This window comes from Belonocnema kinseyi, chromosome 2 (assembly GCF_010883055.1).
Source record: "Belonocnema kinseyi isolate 2016_QV_RU_SX_M_011 chromosome 2, B_treatae_v1, whole genome shotgun sequence".
Classification (NCBI taxonomy): domain Eukaryota; kingdom Metazoa; phylum Arthropoda; class Insecta; order Hymenoptera; family Cynipidae; genus Belonocnema; species Belonocnema kinseyi.
Genome location: NC_046658.1, coordinates 78,031,807 through 78,054,698, shown reverse-complemented (window position 1 = coordinate 78,054,698; position 22,892 = coordinate 78,031,807).

Genomic DNA, 22,892 nt, shown 5'->3' with positions numbered 1-22,892 from the left:
CCGCTCCCAGCGAAATCGCGGTAAAATTTCAGCCACAACCACGTCTGACGACCATGAAATAGGTGGTTACAGTCTGTAACGGAATCAATACGAAGATCCAGCAAAAGCCTCGTGCACCCTAAGAACACGGAGCGACCCAAAAACTACCGCCTTCTGCAGTTTTTCCGCAAGTGTTTTAGCATATTGTTGACACGCAGGGAAGCTTTTTAGGCCATTAGCGATTGAAAGCTTGGCACATCCAAGCGCGCCGATGATAAGGACGATTAGTTTAACAGAATATTCCGGGTAGAATCGTTGCAACTCCCTTATAAGGTCTCAATACCTCTCTTTCTTTTCATTCTCCTTGGCTATGATGTTTTTGTCAGCTAGTACCGAAAATTCGATAACGAACATGGTTTGGTTCTCGAAGTCAAGAAGAACCATGTCAGGCCTCGAGTGAGTAACAGAAACAATTGTCGAGAATATAAAGTTCCAGTATATACGACACTTCCCATTCTCGACAATTGACTCGATTTCCCTAGGGGCATTTAGAGGAGCGATATTAATGTTAATGCCGTAAGAGTGACAGAGATAGTAATAAAGCACTCTTAGTGCCACATTGTGCCTTTGAATGTAGGTTCTTTCCCGCGTGAGTTGGACAACTAGATAGTATGTGAGTTAAATGCTCGAGGTGTGCATGGCACGCCTTGCAGCTATCATCAGGAATGTTTTGGCTCAAAATGTGACAACGGTATGTTAAGGTGGAAATGACACCGTCTTAGCATGCCAAAATGAAACCCTCGGTACCAGGCTTCAATACGGGCGATCTAAGGAAAGCAAACGTTAGCTCATAAGAAATTGACTGATCCTTCACATTTCTGTGGAAGATAACGTGCATCCTCTTATCAAGGAGCTGTTCACGAAAGTTTTTCTCTTGCGCTTTCTTAATTCGGGCTTTCAGGAGTGAGTACTCGAGATAGATAAGATTTAATGCATTTTGCTCACCCCTAATAGTGAAGTTGAGTCCGAGTGTTTCAGCAGCTTCATCCGCTGCTTTGTACAGAAACGCTCCTTTGCCCACTTCTTCGTAATTCCTGATCATTTTAAGAAGAGGGTCTCTTCCATTTGCAGCTCTATGTGCTGTACCCAGAATAATCCTGTTGTGGAGACATTTAAGACTCAATATTCCGCGACCACCTTGACGGCGCGAGATGTACAGTCGCGGAACGCAACACTTAAGATGCATGCTTCTGTTCATGTGCATAACCTTTCTTGTCCCGATATCAAGGGACCTGAGCTCGTTCTTCGTCCACGGAACTACTCCAAATGAATAGAGTACTACCGGGATGGCAAGCATGTTCGTTGCAGATACTTTGTTCCTCGTGGACAGTTTGGAAGACCAAATCTGCCGGATGAAACGTTTGTATCTGCTTCGGAGAGTATCCTTTATAGATGTCTCATCCTGAGTGCGGATCTGTGGCACGCCTAGATATATATAAGTCTCTCCAGCGCAAAGGTGTCGTATGGCGCTGCTATTAAGGAGCTCAGTATCTTCAGGGATGCCGTTAAGTTTTCCTCGCTTCAAATAAATCTTGGCGCATTTGTCTAACCCAAATTCCATTCCAATTTCCTTAGTATGTCGTTCGACAATCCCTAGAGCTAGATGTAGTTTCTCTTTGTTTTTAGCATAGATTTTAAGATCGTCCATGTAAAATACATGAGTGACCTTGTACTTTCGATCTGCAGGTTTGCCGCACAAGTATCCATCGGAATGGCGAAGTTCTAGAGATAGTGGCAATAATGTAAGGCAAAAGAGGAGTGGGCTCATGTTGTCGCCCTGAAAGACACCTCTCTGAAAGGTGACCTTGTTCGTTGTCACACGATTATTTCCCGATGAGATAGTAAATCTGGTTTTTCAAAGCGGCATCAATCTCTCTATGCACCTAACTATTTGCGGGTGAACATTTAAGATTTCCAAAAGGCAGATGGTAAGGCTATGGGAGGTCGAATCAAAAGCTTTCCGATAATCAATCTAGGCCATCGATTGGTCGCGCTGGTAGAATGCTGCATCTTTGCAGACACATCTATCGATAAGCAGGTTCTCCCGACATCCCGCTACGCCTTTCTTTGAGCCTCGTTGTTCATACATTTCTTGCCACACAGGTTCAATTGCCCGAACATCATTTAGGATAGCTGTGAATATCTTATACAGTGTGTTCAGACAAGTGATTGGCCTGTAGTTCTTCGGATTAGCCAAGTTGCTTATTTTTGGCAGGAGTATTGTGCGCCCTTCCACCAACCACTCCGGAATCGGCTCTTCCGACTTTAAATATGAGGTGAAAAGACGGGCCAAATGTTGATGGGTTGCAGGAAACTTCTTCCACCAGAAGGTTCTGATACAATCTGGTCCCGGTGTGGAATAGTTCTTCATCCCTCTTAATACTTTTTTCACCTCCTCGGTAGTGATGGATGGGCATTATTGATCAGTTGTTATGAGGGCATCACATAGTTCCCTGAAGCTATTTATATTTTCTGAGTCTTCGTTCAGTCTATGCTGCATTTCGTAGACTTCTCTCCAAAATACTTCGACCTCCTCTGGTTTGGGCGGGTGTTCGACAGTAACTGGAGGGTCTTGGAAGAGTCGAGATGGTTCAGAGAGAAACTGTTGATTTTCTCTGACCCACCTCTCCCTCCGCTCTAGACTTCTCTTAGCGTCAGATAGTCTCCGTATTCTCTCAACAATATGCTGCCTGATGGTCAGCAGCTTTGTCTTGTTAAGTGTGTGATAACGGGTCCGCACACTGAAGTCAATCACACACTGAAGGCGGGACGCGTACTGTCTTGCCCAGCCTATCTTTATGGAAAGTTGATGCATTCTTCTTTTGGTCTTATGATCAACCGTTTGTTTTGTTTTACGTTTCGTATCGGCCAAAGCTCTCGCTGCATTATACACACAATAATTGATAGCCCAGAGGTCGTATTCTCCGGAAAAATGTCCACAAAGCTCGTCATCCATTTCAACCAGATCTTTAGGCTTGAGAGAAACCTTGGTGTTGATGTTTCTCCGGGTCATAAAGCATCGCTCTTCCTCTATTGGATGCCTGCCCGCGGTTGGTCTTGGTGTCGCCTCTCTTTCTCTGTTGCCGGCTTGTTGTAGCTGTGGTCGAGTAGGCGTTCCACTTACATAGCCCCTTCTTCGGAGTAGTTCAGCATAGTTTCGCAGACGTTGCTGCGAAAAGTGCGATAGCTTTGAGTGTTTCTCGCATCACAGAGCATGCAGTCGTAACATGTAACCCCGTAAGGGGCCACAATCGCATCGTAGCACTCGAGCAAGTCGTGATTCAGTCGCTCCGTCCACGTAAAGGTCGCAAAATCCCGCCGATCCATCGCATTAAATCCATTTTCATTGGCTCCTCCAGCTCTAGAGTGGTCGGAATTTTTGGCTCACCCTTTGTTGTGAGCCCTGTGCATTCTGTTGTTTTGAACCGAACTTACTACAATTATGTTTGGTGTTGTCATTATTGTTCCCACGAGAAGCTAGGGAAAGGGGTTCGTTCATCCTTGTAGAGCCCCGAATGCAAGGATGAGGCCGCGTACTCTGAGAGGTCACCCGGTATCCCAGAGTCACCGTTCTTGACACTTCACCCAGGTACCATTCAGCTTTCGGTACGGGTTTCACACATCCGCTTGGGGGTTAATTTCTTCGGGACCACCCCTGGACAAATGTCCGCGACTGCCTATTTATTTTTGTAACTATATTCAGCAGAAACCCTTGGTACAGGGACCCTCTATCCGCAACTTAAGGACGCGTTCAGTGGCTTCGGCATAGGCCCTTCGGTTTGATTCTAGAAGAAATAAAATCGAACCGAATATATATATATATATATATATATATATATATATTTGTTCTGAACAATATAATTTTTTTTAAGCAGCTTGGTATGGCTTAGGTGTCGCCAACCAAGGGGGGCTCAGGCGGGAACCCCCAGCTGCGCGCCCATGCCAGTCCGTCACTGAGAAAGTTTATTCTTAATCAAGAAAAACGACTTTCTAAACAAATTTTTAGCAAAAAATATCAAGTTTGACTTTCTAAAAGTTCTTGAAACTTTAAGCCAAGAAGGCAGATCAATCAGAGAAATGCTTGCTTGTATCAAAAAGATTTTTCTTTATTTAAATTGAATTCCCTCTTAAATTTAATGATAACAGGACTTTTATTTACCTCACACAGAATTTATTTGCAGTAAACATGATAAATTTGCTATAAGCTTTACCAAATCTTGTAGAAAAATAATTCAATTTTTGTGAAGAAGATTTTCACATGTTTTAAAACAAAGGCCATCAAAAGGACGGTGATTTTGCTTGAAGAACACTTTTTTACTGAATAAATTTTCTGTAAGACAGTTAGATTGACAGCCCAAAAATATGACTTTTCAACAATCAATTTCATTTGCACCCAGTACATACTTGATTTTTCAATTGTTTATCCTTAAACCAAGTACTTGGTTTTTTAAAAAGTAAAATAATACAGATAAAATCTTTATTGGAAATGTAATAGTTAATATATTTCAAACAAAGAAGATTTCAATTGTTAATCTATATAACAATTAAATATTCTATTAAAAAAGATTAAATTTCAAACGAACAGTTACATTTTCAACCGAAAAGGATGAACTTCTAACAACGAAGATTAATTTTCTAACCCTCCCCCCCCCACGCCCCCTAAAAAATATATATAACGAAAAAGTAAAATTTTCACCTAAAGAGCTGAATTTTCAGTTAAAATTATGAATGAAAAAAATGAATTTTCAGCAAAAGTTTAACATTTAACCAAATAGTTGATTGTTCCATTCAACAGGTCATTTTGTAATCTAGAAGATTATATTTCTACCAAAAAATATTATACATCTACCAAAAAAAAACATTCATTTTCTAACAAAAAAGATGATTTAATAAAAAAAAATATTATTTTTTTACAAAATATATAATTTTTCAACCAAATAATAGAATTTTCGACTATAAACTTATAATTATATACTTTTTTATAATGTTTACATATATGTTTATGAATACAGTTACATTTGTTTCCTATGTAATCTTAAGTGGATTCTACGATGAATAGGCTATTTTTTCGTCATCTTTACGAATTGGCTAACTTCATTTAGCTAAGTTTTCTGGAGGAATGAATAATCTAATATTTTTCTAAACATTTCCTACGAATTAAAAACTGAAACAGTTTGTATTACAGTTTTTAATGTAATTTAGACTCCTATAACTTGCAAAACGAGAAATTTTAAAAGATTTTTTTTTATTTTAACCCTTTTACGTGTTTACTAAATTTAATAATATACACAATGAAGTTAGTCTAATTTTTAGCGTTCAAAAAAAAAACCTATTCTTCGTAGAAACTATCGATTTTATCTTTAGTACTTATGAGTAGACATTTTTTTCTTCAAATTATTGTTAATAATTAAAACTAACTGACAGTTACCTGTAATGAAAAAAAATGTTTTTATAGAACGTTCACCCAAGCTTTAAATATATGGCAATGAAACCACTTTAAAAAATGTGCCTGATTCGCGGGCACATTCTCATCAAGCGCGGCTCGCTTCGCTCGCAAGTTTCAGCACGCCTATGGCGCGAGACGGTTGAATCTCGCGCTTCGCCCTCCATAATGGGTTAGCGGGCGCTTCGCGCAAGGAATTAATGACGCCTCGCGCTTCGCGCTCGGATATTTATTCTTCGCATTTGGAATGCTTGAATAAAACTTGATCAAAAAGATCTCTTTTAGATGGCAGTATTTATGTGCGTCTTCATATTCTGAATTGTCTACGTAAATAAGTATAGTTAAAGATTAAGTTTCTCAAAGCTCTGTAGGCTTTGAGGTGAACATTTTTATCGAAACACTTGCGCTGCGCGCTTGATTTCCGACAGACATTTGTAAACAGGTTTCGTTGAATAATTTTTTCTCTCGTAACTTTCGTCATTTTTTTTACGCATTTTTATTTTATTATTTTATTTTCAATGTCATTTTTTACAAATAAAACAAAAAATACACGTCCTATCAGGAAGTAATTCGTAACGAAAATTCAGATCTTTTTTGGGATAATAATTTTTGTTGATTGATCTTTTTTCGTATCCTACATAGTTTGTCCATAAAATGGAATTTTTGATTATTTTGTGTACAATCAAAATTGGAATTTTCGATCTTTCAAGATAATCCAAAAATTTGTTATGATATTCTTGTGCGTCCTTCAAAAAGAAAGGTTTTTCTTTTCTTAACTTTTTTCACATCGTGCGTTTTTTGGCTTAAAATTGTGATTTTCGGCTGATTTAAAAATTTTGAAAATGCTATAGCTCTGAGAATTTTCTTTTTATCGAAAAAAGTCATGAAGATAAATTGTTTGTTATTTTTAATACTATAAATATCCGCACATAGAATTTTCAAATTCAGAAAAAAAGGTCTCAGAAAGTTTCAAAATGCGCTCACTTTTTGAATTTTTATCAAAAATGACTGGCTAACGAACTTGTTCTTTCTTTTAGGGCCTAAAAAAAGTATGCGAAAGATGGATTTGATCCGTTCATTTTTTCGAGAGTTATCGTGTTTACGGGCGGACAGATGGATGGACGGCCGGACGGGAAGACAGGCAGACACCTCTCGACATGTGGAGATCCGTTGAAAAACTGTGATGTCAAATTTCGGACAATTCTAATACTTTCTCAATCAGAAATGATGAGAATGTAGAAAATTAATTATGTGGTTGTGTCTTTTAGTGATTTTAACTTTTATCTATTCATATGAGGATTCCTTTTTTGTCACATATTTTGCACTATTTCTAAGTTCTCTTTGTTGAATTTAACATTAGCCAGTTTTGTAGCTCTATTGACTAAGCCACATATAATTCTAATTTTTTGATAAAGTGGGCCATAAGAGCCGCACAGTTCAAAAATCTTCCTGAACATATGGGTTTGCGATATTAATTAGTTACAATCATCTTATTTTTTATTTTTCATGTTAGAAACAGAAAATGTATTTCATCATCTTCAGCCAGCTCCCTAATAAAAGTAGGTTTAGCGTCAACACTATTAAATTTGTTTATAAAATTATTAACTTCATTTTTTAGTAGTCAAATTCAGGTGTCATCGATATATATGTCATCGATACTATGGCAATTGCATGATCAGCAGCTGATATTGGAGATCACATGGGTGACACTCAGATTGGTTTTTGTAATGTATCATTGAACTGACACTTCAGATGATTTTTCAATAAAACTTCCAGAAATGCAAAAAGTCTAAGCAATCTTAATATACTTAACATTAATGTGGAGTCAAGATAAAAAATGCATTCTCGATTCCTTCTGTAAAGCTCATGTCTTTACGCATATGCTCTCTAAATATGAATCAGTGAAAAATTCACTGATTGAAATAGTAGTGAACCATAACCTCTAAATTTTCAAGTTGAGCGTTGTTGTTAAGGTAATTGTCACGCGACAATAACATTCAAAAGTTTACGCTCAAATAGATACAAGAAATGACAAGTTCTCTCCTGACCATTGGTGAAAAATTTCAATTGAGTTCGTAAACTTACATAGAAGCGTCCTATATACGACTATCCACATTGACAGTAACAATTCGCAGAGAAACGATAGTGGCAACGTCACATTTTCATTCTCGGAAAAAATTGTGTTGACTGCCTACCCCCACTGCCTACCACCACCACGTGCTAAGCGAGAACAGAAACATTATTCTTTACAACATTATATCTTTTATACTAAACGGTCAATAATTGTTATTTTTAAAAATAAAATCCGCACGGTATTTTTCTCTATATCTGTAGTTTTTGAGTTCAATGGTAAGCTTCGTTTGTATAATAGACTTTATAATGTGGTGATTGCCCATGTTAGCTATGGGAGACCCCTGCAAAAAGTACTAAACATAATTGATCGTATTTGACTTTTGAAATAGTCGAATCAGCTGAATAGGGTATGAATCGTTAGATAAAAATATTTTCTACATATTCTGAGAATTTTAGACAATCCATAAGTAGTGTCCCATTTCAGTACACCCACCTTGAAACAAATTTTTTAATTATCGGGCTGTAGGTCTGCTGCATTATCTGTGGGATAAATAATCTTTTAACTCGTATAGGAAGTACTCACTTAACGAGTTTGCACATGACTGTAAAATCTTAAAATTCAAGTAATATGTGAGGTTGTTTGTCATTTAAAAGCATTCGAACTTTCCACCTTTTTTAATATTTGATCATATTTATGGGCTTTAAGTTTTTACTATAATTCTTTGATTGAATGTACTAAAATATTATTCTATTATGATTGCTAAGTTGACATGATGCACTGCTGCCAACCCTCAAAAGTGATTATTCCACTGATTCAATAAGTAACCTTTAACTGATTGTCAGTGAACCATTTTTAGCTATTTGAATAAGTGAAATCTCACCGGCAATCAGTGAAATTTTTCTGATTCAGATTTAGGGAGTACAAGCGTACATCGCATAAATAAATCTTCTCATACTAATATAATCGATAAAGCGGCGAGTTATATCGGGCCCAGTGACCACCCATGAACGATTTATCTTTGGCAGATCGGACCCGTCGAAGGGTCCAGGCTACAGTGGTCCAGAGGATTTGTGGATCGATTGCGAAGTATCGTTCACGGCTTAACAGACAACAAGATATATATCTTTGACCAGGGCGCGGGTGCCGAGCGGGGGTAACTCAATTTGTAGTTACAAACGAGCATAATATGATAATGGAGAATGTTGCCTGATTCACATTCTACCTCAGCTTTGTTAGCGCGGTTCACTTTGGAACCGGCCACCCCCCGCCTGTGAAATGTCATTTGTTCACGTCAATCAATACGTTCCGATATGTACACACACTGGATCTTCGTAATTTTTGAATGTAACAAAGTGTTATATTGTTGTATTTCTTATCAAATGGAAAACTCTTAAGTATTTATTTTCACTAAACTCTCTTTTGATAGTAAAAATCGAAGCATTAATAAAGCGAACAGATGAACAGCATCTCCTGCGGATTCGCTAACTCTCCATTGCATTTTCTTGTACTCTTGTCGCTTCGTGTAAGAATTTAAGATTATTTATTGTAATAAAAAATGAGGAGTCACATTTATATTCTAGAAACTCGTTAGAATCGGGAGCTTTTCTTTTAAGCTACTAGAAAGATCGAAAGAAGAATCCTTTTTTAGAAACAAACGCATTGTTTTCAAGGTTTTACGTATTAATACAAGTCAATTTTACGAGGAACCTATATTATCACGGTGGGTGAAAAGATATCTCCCCTGCTCGATGGTAACCATCTTACGGATGATAATACAGATCAAAACGTCACACCTTGCACAAGACTGCGTGTGTTTATAAAAACGGATTCTTTTTTTGATCTCTCTAGTAGCTTAGGAGTAAAGCACCTGACTAGCAATCGGAAGTTCTGTGTTTCGATTCCCAGTGGAGTGAAGGAGATCATTTTTGAGAGAACATATAATTTAATTTTTTTAATTCATAGCTGAATATATTCAGAAAAGACGTTGATAATTTCTGCAATTTGAAGAATTAACTTATATGGATAGTATTGATTTGAATTTTCAGGTTGGATGAAAATATATCTACACTAATCAGTAGTAAACATCTCTCTGATGATAATAAAGATTCCTTGTAAATTTGATTTGTATAATTACGTTACAACTTGGAAAAGAATGCGCCTGTTTCTGGAAAAGGATTCTTTTTTCGATCTTCTGCAATTCAGTTCCTAGCGGAGCGATGGAGAAGATCTTTCTTCAGAAAAAATATAATTCAATTTTTTTAAATTCATAGCCTCATCTTCTCTGAAAAGACGCTAGAAATTTCTTTTATTTGAAGAGTTAACTTAGATGGATAGTATTGATTTCGATTATCAAGGTGGATGAAAAGATATCTCAACTGCTCGCTGGTTACCATCTCTCGGATAATAATAAAATGTAAAAATAAATTTGTAAAAGTAAGGATAATACTTGCTCAAATAAATTTTACGTTCAAAATTTAGGTTTGTTCTAATTTTGAATTATTTTATCCAAAAGGTTAAATACTCCTGAAATCTGGTGCAGTATCTTAGTAATCATTGGCAATCTTGTACAATCTCGTGCAATCCCTTACAATCCCTTTTAATCTCATGCAATGTTGATGCAATCCCATGCAATCTCTATAAAATGTCGAGCGAGCTCTATAAAGTTCCATGCATTCCCATAAAAACTCTTACATCTTTTGTAATCTGTCCATACGAAAACATATTGAAGGCAATTTATTACAGCTTTCTCATGATTTTCCTAGAATCAATTTTTTATCATCTTTTTTGTAATTCTAGAAAAATTGTTATAAAAAATAATCATACCGTAATCAATACAGAACTGAAAATTGTTAGAACATTGGCAGAAAGGATTCCAAAAATACAGAAACTATAAACGAAACATTCATTTATTTATATAATGTCAGATTTCAAATTATTTTCAGTGACTTCATAGGGACTACATATTACAAGAAATTTTACTAAATTTAAAAGGGACCCGTTCATTTTTCGGAACGGTACAAATTAAGAAAGGTAAAATTTCAGAATGGGTTATAATACATAATGGTAAAACTTAGGAATAGAAAAAAGTAGGAAAGAGCAATAATTCGTAAATCAAAAACTCTGAAAGGTATTTCTTCGGAAATCAAAGAAGCGGAATGGGTGAAAATTCAGAAGCGTTAAAATTAGGAGGGTGAAAAATTAGGAGTATCTAATATACGGAGAGGAAAAATTCGGAAAGTAGAAAAATTCGGAATTGTTAATAAATATACCTATTAGCAGGTGTAAAATTATTTATTTATGGTAGCAAACAAATCTTTTGGGCAGTGTATTTAAATATCATATGATAATAAATTTATGTTGTACGTTGAAAATTGTTTTTAAATTATATAATGATAAAAAATAATGATTTTTTCGTGAAGAATTTAAAATGAGGGATATTATAAATTTATTATAATATGCTATCCAAATTTACTGTGATAAATATTTGTATGCTACCATAAATAAAAAAACTATAGACCTGCTAATAGCAACATTTATTTACTATTCCGAATTTTTCTACTTTCCAAATTTTTCTTCTCCGTATTGTTACTGATTCCTAATTGTTCACCCTCCTAATTTTCACGTTTCCGAATTTTTACCCATTCCGCTTCTTTGGTTTCCAAATAAATACTATTCAGAGTTTTGGATTTCTGATTAATTCCTTTTTCCGAATTTTTGGTATTCCTAAGTTTTACCAGTATGTATTATAACTAATTCTGAAATTTCACCTTTCTTAAATTTTATCCGTTCTGAAAAATGAACGGGTCTCATTTAAAAAAATGAAACTATTCTAAGTACATTCAATAGATTTTGAAGAATTTCAAATAATTCCAGAGAATTTCGAAGGACTTCCACGGATTGCAGGGCTTTCAAAAGGATTTTCTGGGATTACCAAACATTCAGCTAATTTTGAAGTATTGCATTAGGTTTTAAGATATTTAATAATATTTACATTATATCTCGAGGAAACTTTCAAGATTTAAAGGATCTTATTATATATCCAACGCTTTTAAGGGAATATAAAGTTTTTTAGGAACTTAAACGGGATTTTAAAAAGAAATTCAATCAATAAGTTTATCGTATGGTCTTGAGGGATTTAAAATTATTGAATCAAATTTTAATAGATTGTTATAATTTGTGAAGATTTCAAAAAATTCTGAAGGAAAAACTGATTTTAAGGTATTTTTAGGAAATTACCAATGATTTCTACGTATTTTAATGGATTCTTGCCATTTATAAAGATTTCAAAGAATTCTATAGATTTCTATATTTTGAAGATTTGAAAGTGCTTCTACGTGTTTGGAAAGATTTCAAAGATTTTAGCGTAAATTTATCACGTTTCAGTGACTCAAATGAGACTGTTTACAGATACCATCAGATTGCGTAGCTCACTGATAAGGAAATAAATTATATCGAAAATTTTCTGTTTAGATAAAGACAGCTTGCAGTGAGACGAAATGATAAATTAGGAGCCCAAAATTTCAAACTAATCAAGTTTTGCGAATAAGAAAAAGAACAAAAAACTTCTAACGGGAATTATTATCCGTATGATTTTAAACTTTAGAATTTCAATATTTCAGTTAATTCATGAGATATTTGAAGCAAATGTACTATGGATGTAATCACTATGGTTATATATTTATTCTTGAGAAACCAGACAGCCCACGAAAATTTCAATTACAGTGAAACCCTTCAATAGCCCTCACCTCTATAGCTCTTCCGAGAATTGACGCCGCGCCGCAGGTAAGTGTAACAGGAGCTGTACAGTTTGTGCGATTTTGCGGGTGTCACTCAGGTGAGCACTGAGACATGAAAAACAAAAGCAGATCGGGCTATAATGAGTTAGCTCCCACCTAACGTCAGCCCCAAAATCGGCGCTATAGAAGAGTTTCACTGTAATTTTTTCTGTTACAATAGAACTTTTTTTTAAGCTTTCTAAATAGCTATTGATTATTTAAGAATGGTCATCGAAAGTTTGTCAGTAGATCAATCCACGCATCTCGAAGACGCGAACAATTTTATTAAATTCAATACGGTTATATTCCCAATAACAAATAAAAAGAAATATAGAAGCAATGAAAATAATTTTGTTATTAAATTCACAAACGTTATTATCAGGTTATGGTAGGCCATGAAAGGTTCTTAATCTGGGCATTCGAAACGTCCTAAAGACGCGAATAAATATATCATAAACATTACTGCTGTATTCTAAATATTAAAAAAGTTTTCCTTACATAAATAAGATAAAAAATATATTTTTTTACTTTTTAAATCCGTATTGCTAGATCATAAGAGTTTATTATATTTGTCAACCGGTAATTCGATGTGTCTCGAAGAAGCGAACAAACAGTTTAGATACAGTGCTTTAGTATTCCAAATATGAACAAAGTTTTCTTTGTGTAAACAGAATATACACATTTTTTGAAACCTGATAAATCGGTAATAGTGGGCCATACAAGGTTCAAGGATTTTAAAGTAGAATAAATCAAGGAAATCAGGAATATATTATCAGGGATGTAATATGTCTATCGATATGTATCAAGGAAGTGAACAAATTCACTATATACAATATCGTTGTATTTTGAATTCAAGAAAAATTCTCATATAAAAAAATAAACATTTTTTGTTTGTTTTAAAATCTCCAAGGGGAAAAAACTACTTCTAAATGGTCGATCTATCTCAAAATTCTGTCAGACCTGGATATCAGTCGGAAAAAATATTCGTCTGAGTTTTATGATGACAGCTGTTTTACTTTTCGAGATGTGGTTCTCGAAATATATAAAAAAATTAGATTTGAAAATTACTTCCCTAGAAACCTCCCTCTATGAGAAACCCAAATTTTGTAATTTTGGATGATATTAATTGAAATTTGAAAAAATGCACTATAATTAAATTTTAAAAGAAAAAAGCGCCTAACAAAAAATCGCATGCAGTCTACAAGTTTATTCCAATGATCATTACACTTTCACAATCACCTATTATTTAAGATTTTACTTTCGAGTTTAGGGCCAAATATATTCAAAACCGTACTCATAAAAGAAGAGAAAAATTAAACATTATTTTGAAAAAAAGAAACCCCTTGAAACCAAATTCCATGGAAAAATTGATGAGAAAAACATTCCTGAACTAATTTCACATGAAACATTATTGCACAGAGCAAATATACTTTGAAAAGTATAAGTATGTAAAAATGAAATTAGTTCCTAAAGTGTATCAAACTTTCTCAAGTAATTCGTAACAAAATGAGGATGGTTTAAGTCACAGTGATCTTTCGAATAAAAAAGTACTAAAATTTTAATTTATTGAAAAGGAATAATTAAATTCTTCAAGAATTTGTGACCATCTCACAAAATAGCAGATCTTGCCTTTGGTTTCAGTATCCCCTAGTTTTCCAAGTTCTATGAATATTTAAGAAATATTAAAAATACATAATGTAATAATGCTTTCTATTATACGATTCTCTCCCGCATAATGTACAAGGAAAACTTTTTTGCACGAAATGTGTTAATAAATGTTTCGTTAGGGCAAATTCGTATACCTGTAAAATGAGAATAAAATGACGTTATTTTTTAAATGTTTTAAGAACATGTTGCGAAATTTGTGCCAATGTCAATGTTTTCCTTAAATAAAAAAACTGAATAATTTTAATTTTTTAAAAATTGTTAATACTGATAACAACATAGCTTTATTGAGTTCATAATAAAAACGATATGTATATAGCAGATAGAGATATAGTAAGAACGCTCATTTTAAAGACAAACTTCTGTAAAATAGAACCAAATTAATACTACTATTGTGTAATTTTTTATATGGTGCAAGATGTTTAAGTTGGAACAGAAAATTTGGAAATGTCCAGAAATAAGCAATATGTAAAAACATAATAATCAAATGAAAATTAATATAAATATCAAAAAAATGTACTGATATTATTATATTACTTCATAAAATAACTTTATTATATGTTCGTGGTTGTTTCTGAGCCTAGCTATTGAGATTATTACACTTTTAAATAGAAAAGGTCATAATAAAAAGCATACATTTGTAAAAATTGCTGAATAGAAAAGAAAGTGCAGAATTCCTGAAAATAAAACCAAGAATCTAACGAACAAATTTGGAGAAACGCCACAATATGCTTCTATTGTAATTTGAAAAGGACAAAAATGTCCCTAAAAAAGAAAAAATATCTCATTTTTCTTTCCTCTGTTTTATTTTTGTTCTATTTTTTTTCCTTTTCAGGACATTTTTTATTTATTTTTTCAAAATTACAATAGGAACATTTTATGATGGTTATCCAAATATGGTCGTTGGATTTTTGCTTTTATTCTTAATAATCTAAGTATATTAATATTGATCGTTCGAAAATGTTTGCTTCACTTCAAAGATGAATATTTGTACAGAAACCAAATCTAAGACTTTCAGAGAACAAACCTTTGAATGTTTTGAAAATTTCACGTCATAATCCTAATTTGTGAAATTTAAAAAAAATCAAGATCAAATTTTACTCGTTAAATCTGTTTAAAGAACATGAATAAATATTTGCGTAATTTCTGAGTAATCATAAAAAATTATTACTCGTGGAATGTAAATTTCTGCTACTCTAAAAATAGAAGATTCTTCGGTTATCAGATGCAACGTCAGATCGCAAAGCAGGATGTTCTACTTTGTATTTAAAAAATATGACCAATAATATTTTGTTTCAAAACAGTATCCCTCAACAAAGTTAGATAATTCAGACTTATTATTTTATGTTTATTATTAAAAGGGGAGTATATCTTTATAATATTATCACCATTCAAAGATAATGGTTAGTTATTTGACTTTTGATTTTTGGTGATCGATCATCCACAATTTGGTCGTTTTCCGAAAAAAGTAATAACGTAATTTTTTAAAAATTGGTTAACATCAACAGGGACTACCGGAATTTGGAAATTAAGATTGGGTTATCTAATGAAAAAAGCTCTGATTTCGAAAAAAAGTTAAGAAAAACAAGAATTACTTGCTATTAATTTTTGGTTAATTAAAGTCCAGTAATCTCTTAAGGAATGTTCAAGGAATAATTTCCACGGAAGAACTGTTTTTTTTTTGTACAAAAATTATGTTCAAGTTGGTATTTTTTCGAACTATTTCAATATGAATCGTTTTGGTTCGGTAATAATTAACAATTTGTTATGGATCTTTAACCGACGATGAATTTCTTTAACAATTATTATATACTTTAACAATTTTTCCCCTATAGATCGTAAAAAGTTATGTTTCAGGATAAATGACACAATTTACGAATTTTTAGAGTGATATTTTCACTAATCATATTTAGAAATTAATGTAACAATTCTCGTTTTTGAACAATATTTTTAACCTGTAAATCTAGAAAAATTAATATTATTTGAAATTAATAAAACAATTACAATTATTAACAATTATTCAAATTTTTCTTTGTATGAACAATTGTTCCCTTCTTAATATTGAAAACTCACTGTTTTCTATATTAATGACACAGCTAATGAATCTTAAGAGTCAGTTTGCAATTATTTAAACAATTAATGATCACTCACTTACACCTTGTCATAGAAAAGTGGAGAACATTATAGGTTTCACGAATCTCTTACAGTATATCGCTTATCAGAGAAATTTCGTTGAGATAAGAAGCTACTCATTCATATAAGCGACATAGCATAAAAGATTTGAAAAAATAGAATTTTATCCAACTCTCTCCAATCGAACTGTTTGAATAATTGCCAACTGTCATTCGAAAAATATATCACTCTTAAAATTCATTAACTGTTTCAATATTCCTAAAAAAATAATAACTTTTTACGACTCACACGAGGAAAATGATTTAAACAAGTAAAAATTGTTTAATTAATTTCTAAATATGGCAAGAAGAAAAAAGCTGCAAAATATTTAAAAAAATAATGCTCTTGAAATTCATCAACTTTATCTTTAATCACAAAAAATAATAACTTTTCATAGTGTACTGGAGAAAAAAGTTGTAACCAATCATTTTTGTGTAAACAATTAAAAATTATTTTTAAAATACTTAGGAACTTGTGACTTATCAAATAAAAATTATTCTTGTTAAACGAACATTTAAAAATATCACCTTTAGCGTGAATTTTACATGAAACTGCTCTTTTGCAATTTTTTGGGCATCTTTCGGGCACAATAAAAAGAATTTAGAAGAGTCAAAATTTAAAGTTATTTATTGGGAATTATGCTCCGAACATTCCTTAAGAAGTGACTAAATTGTAATTTATAAAATATTAATAAATTAATTAATTAATAATATAAATTAATTAATAATGAATTCTTTTTAATGTTTAATGTGCAGAATTCATAAAAATAAAATCAAGAACCCAACGAACAGATTTGGACAACCACCATAAAATGTTCCTATTGTAACTTGAAAAATATTTTTAAAATTTCTAAAAAAGAAAGAAAAAAGTTCTTTTTTTTGTTGGATAAAAAATAAAAAAGAGAATAGAAAAATAAGAAGGTAACCAAACAAATCTCCTTTCTCTTTTTTATTTATTTTTTTTTATTTTTAATATTATCAAATCACGACAAAAACACATTCTTAAACAATAATCACCAACGTTTGAAACGTCTCAACGCTTCAAAGTTTTCCTTCACATTTTTCTTTCCTCTTTGTTCATTTTATGTAAAAACAGGATTTTTCACCTTTCTTTTTCAGAAAGATGTTTATCTTTTCTCAAATTACAATAGGAACGTATTATGGTGGTTGTCCATATTTGCTTGTAGGATTCTTTGTTTTATTTTCAGGGGTTATGCACAATAACTAGATTACTGGACGTTAAATAGGATTTAAAATTTGAATTTATTCTAATTTAAATGTCTTAGATTTTAATTATTAAAAAATACTTTTTTAAAAATCAAGATTTTTCTATTTAAATCCCTAGTTAATTTAAAAAACCTGGGGGCACGGCTTAATTTTGAGTAATTTAAAAAAAGTACGGAATTTATTTGTACGAAAAAATACCAAATTAGGGGGGTGGCGAGGGGAGGTCGAAAACTAAAAATCGAAAGTAGAATATTTTGAACAACCTGACAAACCTTGGAAGTTGAAGCTACGTATTTTTGAAATCTTCCAATAAAGGAACTTCAACATATAGGTGGATTCAACGCCATCAATATTTCAAGGGGTTATTATTTTATTGTCATAGAATTAATTTCTGTGCAGACCATCGAAAAAAATTTATTTACTCAGGGATCATTTCTTTTTATCTGAAAAATAATAATGAACTTTTTCAAATATTCAGTTTATCAATTAATGATTTCACTTCATGGTTGAAAGTTATTGTGTTTGTGAATTAAGTTTTTTTACTAAAAATGTAAATATTCCATTTTTCTATGAAAATAATTCTATTGATTCAAGATCCATTTTGTCCGTTAAAAATGTACGTATCAAATGTTTGTATTTAGTTAACTAATTGTATTTTTTTGGTTCAAATTCAATTTTTCAAACTGCGTACTTTAGTATTCCATTTTTGGTTGAAAGTTACTTATTTTTAGTTTGAAATTCAACTCGTTCATTCGAAATTAACTGTTTGTTTTAAATTAAGGTTTTCGGATTGAAAATTCAACTGCTTTGAAGAAAAATCGCCTTTTTGGCTTAAAAATGCAACTGCATTGTTAAACAACTGGTTTGAAATTGATTTTTGGTTGAAAATTTATAACAGCGTATAGAAAAATCAACTGTTTTGTAGAGAATTCGCCATTTTGGTTTGATAATTCAACAATTTAGTTGACAATTTTTGTCTCTCTTTTGGTAGATATTTGATCCTTTTTAGTTGAAAGTATAATTATTTTGTTGAAAATTCAATAATTTTATTAATGATGCCGGTTTTGACTTGAAGTTTCCCATGTAAAATGGATGGGGAAAAGTCACTTTTTTGAGTTTTTAAAATAATCTTTTAGAGTTTGTAAGAATGTGCCGGGAAATTATGGGTGTCTGTAGAGAATTATCTAACGAATAATTTCATGTATCAGACATGTAAGCTTGACACCCCTAACACACCCTTACGAGTAACTGAAAACTACCCTTAGAACCAAAACTGTCAATTCTACATGAAATCGACCTTTTGAACACAGTATATTCATCTTTTTATTACTTAAAGTTATTAATATTAGTCTAGTGGGATATTTATTATAATTGGTTAATTAAGTTTTAATTATTTAAACAAAATTCCAGTTTTTAAATAATTTTTGTCCTAACATTTTCAAAAAGTTATTACTATTAGTCGACCCACAGTTATAATTTCTATTTGAAAAAAAATTTGAGAAGAAATTATTTAAACAAATTCCATTTGTTTAAATTTTTGAAAATAATTGAACTAACGTTAACAAATATCCCACTTGATCAATAGTTATAATTTTAAAGGAAAAACCGAATTTTAAAAAACTTAAACAAATTCCATTTGTTTAAACAATTCAAAATTAATTAACCAATTATAATAAATATTTCTCAGCACCAATATTAATATTTCTAGGTAAAAGAAATACCAGAATACAGTGCTTAAAAGTTTAATTTCATGAAGAATTAAATTTTTTTGTTTTAACGGTAGTTTTCAGGTACTCGTGGGGGTGTGTAGAGTGTCAAATCTATATGTCTCATACATGAAATTCTTCTTTAGATAATTCTTTACAGCCTCCCATACTTTCTCGTTACATTTTTTCAGATCTTAACAAATGATTAAAAAAACCACAAAAAAGTGATCTTCGCTCACGCATTTTACATGGAAAAATTCAAGTCAAAACCAATACCTGTTAAAATAAAATAAAAAAATAAAAAATTAGGGAATTATTTTTTTGGATTTGGAATAATATGGGGGTGATCGTTGCCCTCTAGCAGAAGTATTTTTGAGTTACCCTAGTATGTAAGTCATAATCTACATTGATGATAAACGAGTTTGAAATTTTATCAACATTGAGCTTCTTTTTGATACTTGTATATGATGTACCCTTCTATATTAATTTTTGATCCAATTTTCTAATATTTAGTCAGTTTACTCTAAAGCTTCAGATTTAAAAAATTCTACACAATAAGACAGTCAGATAAAAAAAAATATTATAAAACCGTATATAGATCATGAATTTTTAGGACCTTTATAAAGGTCCGCCATATTGTACCCATGGTTTCTTTTTTTCTTCATTTTTAAAATCGGATTTGTATTCAGTGAGCTTAAAAACCGCCTGATATTAGTTTTGAAAAGAATTAAAAGTTTGTTTAGCATACTCTCTCGCCATATTGAATCCACATTTTTTTGTTTTGAACATCGGATTCGTAATCAGCAACCTTGAAAACTCCCTTATACCAATTTTTAAGAGAATCCAAAATTTATTTAGCATACTTCTGCCCTATATTGGATCCGTCATTTTGTTTTCGGAATTTATGTCATCGTATTCGTATAGAGCGTCCTTGAAAACCCACTTATACCAATTTTCAAGAAAATAAAAAATTTATTTAGCATACTCGTCCACCATATTGGATCCGCCATTTTGCTTTCGGAATTTTTGACATTAGATTCGTAATCAGCAAACCCAATAACCTGTAAATTAGAGAATATGGCCCATTGTATGAACATTTGATGAATTTGGCTACCTTTTTCCGATTTTTGACAACTGTGCGTCGCCTTAGGGGCTAAAGCTTCAAGAGAAGAAGGGACGGGATGAGGAAAGTTTTCAAGATAACGTGACTTAGTTTTTAAAAATCCCTTCTTCTTACACAATATCAGTTTATTATTTCGAAAAGCAGTTGATATTCACCTTTAATATTTATTTTTTGTAACTTAATAATATATTCATTTACTAGAGAAGAGATTTACAAGCCATGAAATTTAGGAATCATATTTTATATGACAGAATTTTAAAAATCGACTGTTCTAAATTTCATCGACCAAGATCATAAACAGTATAGCCTTTTTTCTTATTAGTGTAAATTGCTAATTATATTCCTAATTGCAAGAAGAGTACTATCCAACCTTGACATTTCTCCTTGGCCGTTATATGTTAGCTAATAAATACAAATTATGGACTGGAATTTAGTATATTTCCTTTAAAAAAGTCGCCACTAATGTAAATATTCTAAATTAGTTACATTCAAGTTATTAAATCTAATGAAGCATATGAACTGTGATTCGAGAGCACTTAGAAAGCATATAGCTACACAATTAGTTGCTGAACCTGTTACGATAACACTTTAATTAAAATCCATTTCTGAATCGCAAATTTTTGTACTATTTTTTCTGGCTTTTTATATACTATTTAGTACAGCTTATCCGTGTGATACAATTATCATAAAATCTGAGATTTATGAATCTTTCATATAGCTTTCATTTATGGTGAATGAGTACTTTATAGCTATACTTGACAATAATAATAGAGATATAAAAAATTTGATTGTAATATCTGCACTAAATTACTGTTTATGAGAGGCCCTTTGACAAGAAAAGAGAGGAACTCTGCACTCATCAGAAAAAGGAAATTCTCAATTATATAGAGAAAGGAACTCATAAACCTGTACATATAAGACAAAGAACAACGTACTGAGCGCTTAGGAATCGATGATCCAGCTGTCACGTTATTAGCGCTTCCGACGAGGTTCGTTATCATTACCGTCTGTCAAGAACGCTTTAATTCGAATTTCTCTTTATCCGATGGCTCTCAAAGTCAACGTGCGAGGAAGCAATCACGGTGAAACGTCAAACCCAAGGATTGGTCCTCTTATTACTCACTTTCGAGATGCGTGGGAAATCTGTTTCATTTATCAGGTCGATGTGATCTCCAGATGATGTATCTCTTATAATAGATTTCAGTTCTCTGGTGTCAAAGTCAACCATTTATCTTTTATTCAAATTCAGTTCCCTTCTTCATTATTTTATTTGCCATATACTAAAAAAAATAGTTGGAACAATTATTTTATTTAGTAAATAATGGTTTCATGTTACTAGTTAGTTGTGAGAATTATTTTTTTAGTTCGGTCAGAGTTCTATATAGATATATTAAACGACTATCTCTCGAAGGCTGAACTCAGTAATGTCTACTAACATATTTTTTTCTTTCTTTTTATTACAGAGACTAATTAAAATAGTTAATACTATACTATTGAAATCTGAATTAGAAATATCTGAGTGGGCACGCAGGCTTCTTTTTGTGGGACGTCTCACAGTTAGGCAAAAAAAAAAAAAACGTCAGTGCAAAGCAAATTAAAAAATCGGCCATCAGAGTTCAATGCGAAATTTTACCATCTTTCATTAAAAAGAAAATTCAAATCGGATAATAATTGTCTGAAAATCAATTTTTCTACGGATGTTTTTTTACCCCACTGTGCGTCTTAGGACTTTAGTGACAATACAGCCCACTAGAATTTTTTAAAATCAGATTTCGATATGTAAATAATTGCTACGATGCACTTTGTAATACTTGTGACACTTTCGCAATTTAAACGATCTCATCAAAAAGCAATAATCACCTCCAATCCAACTAAACCCAACATCAATCAATGAAAAATCTTCGCGTGGCCCAACTATTATGTTAGTAACATATAGTTTTGCTATTTTATTTCTTGATACTGCTTTTTTATTATCTTGAACAATAATTCCAGATATTTCAGTGTCTGTTTAATTGGTACCAGCAACTAAGAAAATGGTTATCCCAACTAATAAAAGATCAGTACCATATCTTACAAACTATATAGTTGACCCAACTAACAATTTTTTTCGGTGTTCTACAAGTATGATTGCTATATCTATAATATGTTGGTACCTTTGACGCATGGTAGAGATGACTAATTCATTTGTAAGTCTTAATACTGAAATATTACGTATTTCGTCACGCGTACTCTAAACGGTTTCCTAAGCCGACCATTTACTTTGTCAGTGTTACTAATCGGACAGTTGTAAGAACCAATGAATGCTTTGATAATAAAAAGGTATTAGGAGCCCAAACTATTAATTTTTCACAGTGCATTTTATAACAAAGTAAATATCAGTTGATCAATTTCATTTTGAAATTGGATCAAAATGATAAGCAACGCTTTCTTACAGATTTCGGATTCTTCATTTGATCAGCAAATTACGCATTAGAAAAGATCCGATTTTCAACATCAATTGTCTGTCATGAATTTTTATGAGTAACAATTATCGAGTGTCAATTCATATATATCATATTCATATATGTCAATTGAGTGGCCAGAAACGAAAAGGGTCCGAGCGCTCGAAAACGCGAAAAAGTTTTGTCCAAACGTCTTGTGATATCAAAATTTCGAAATTCAAAAAATGA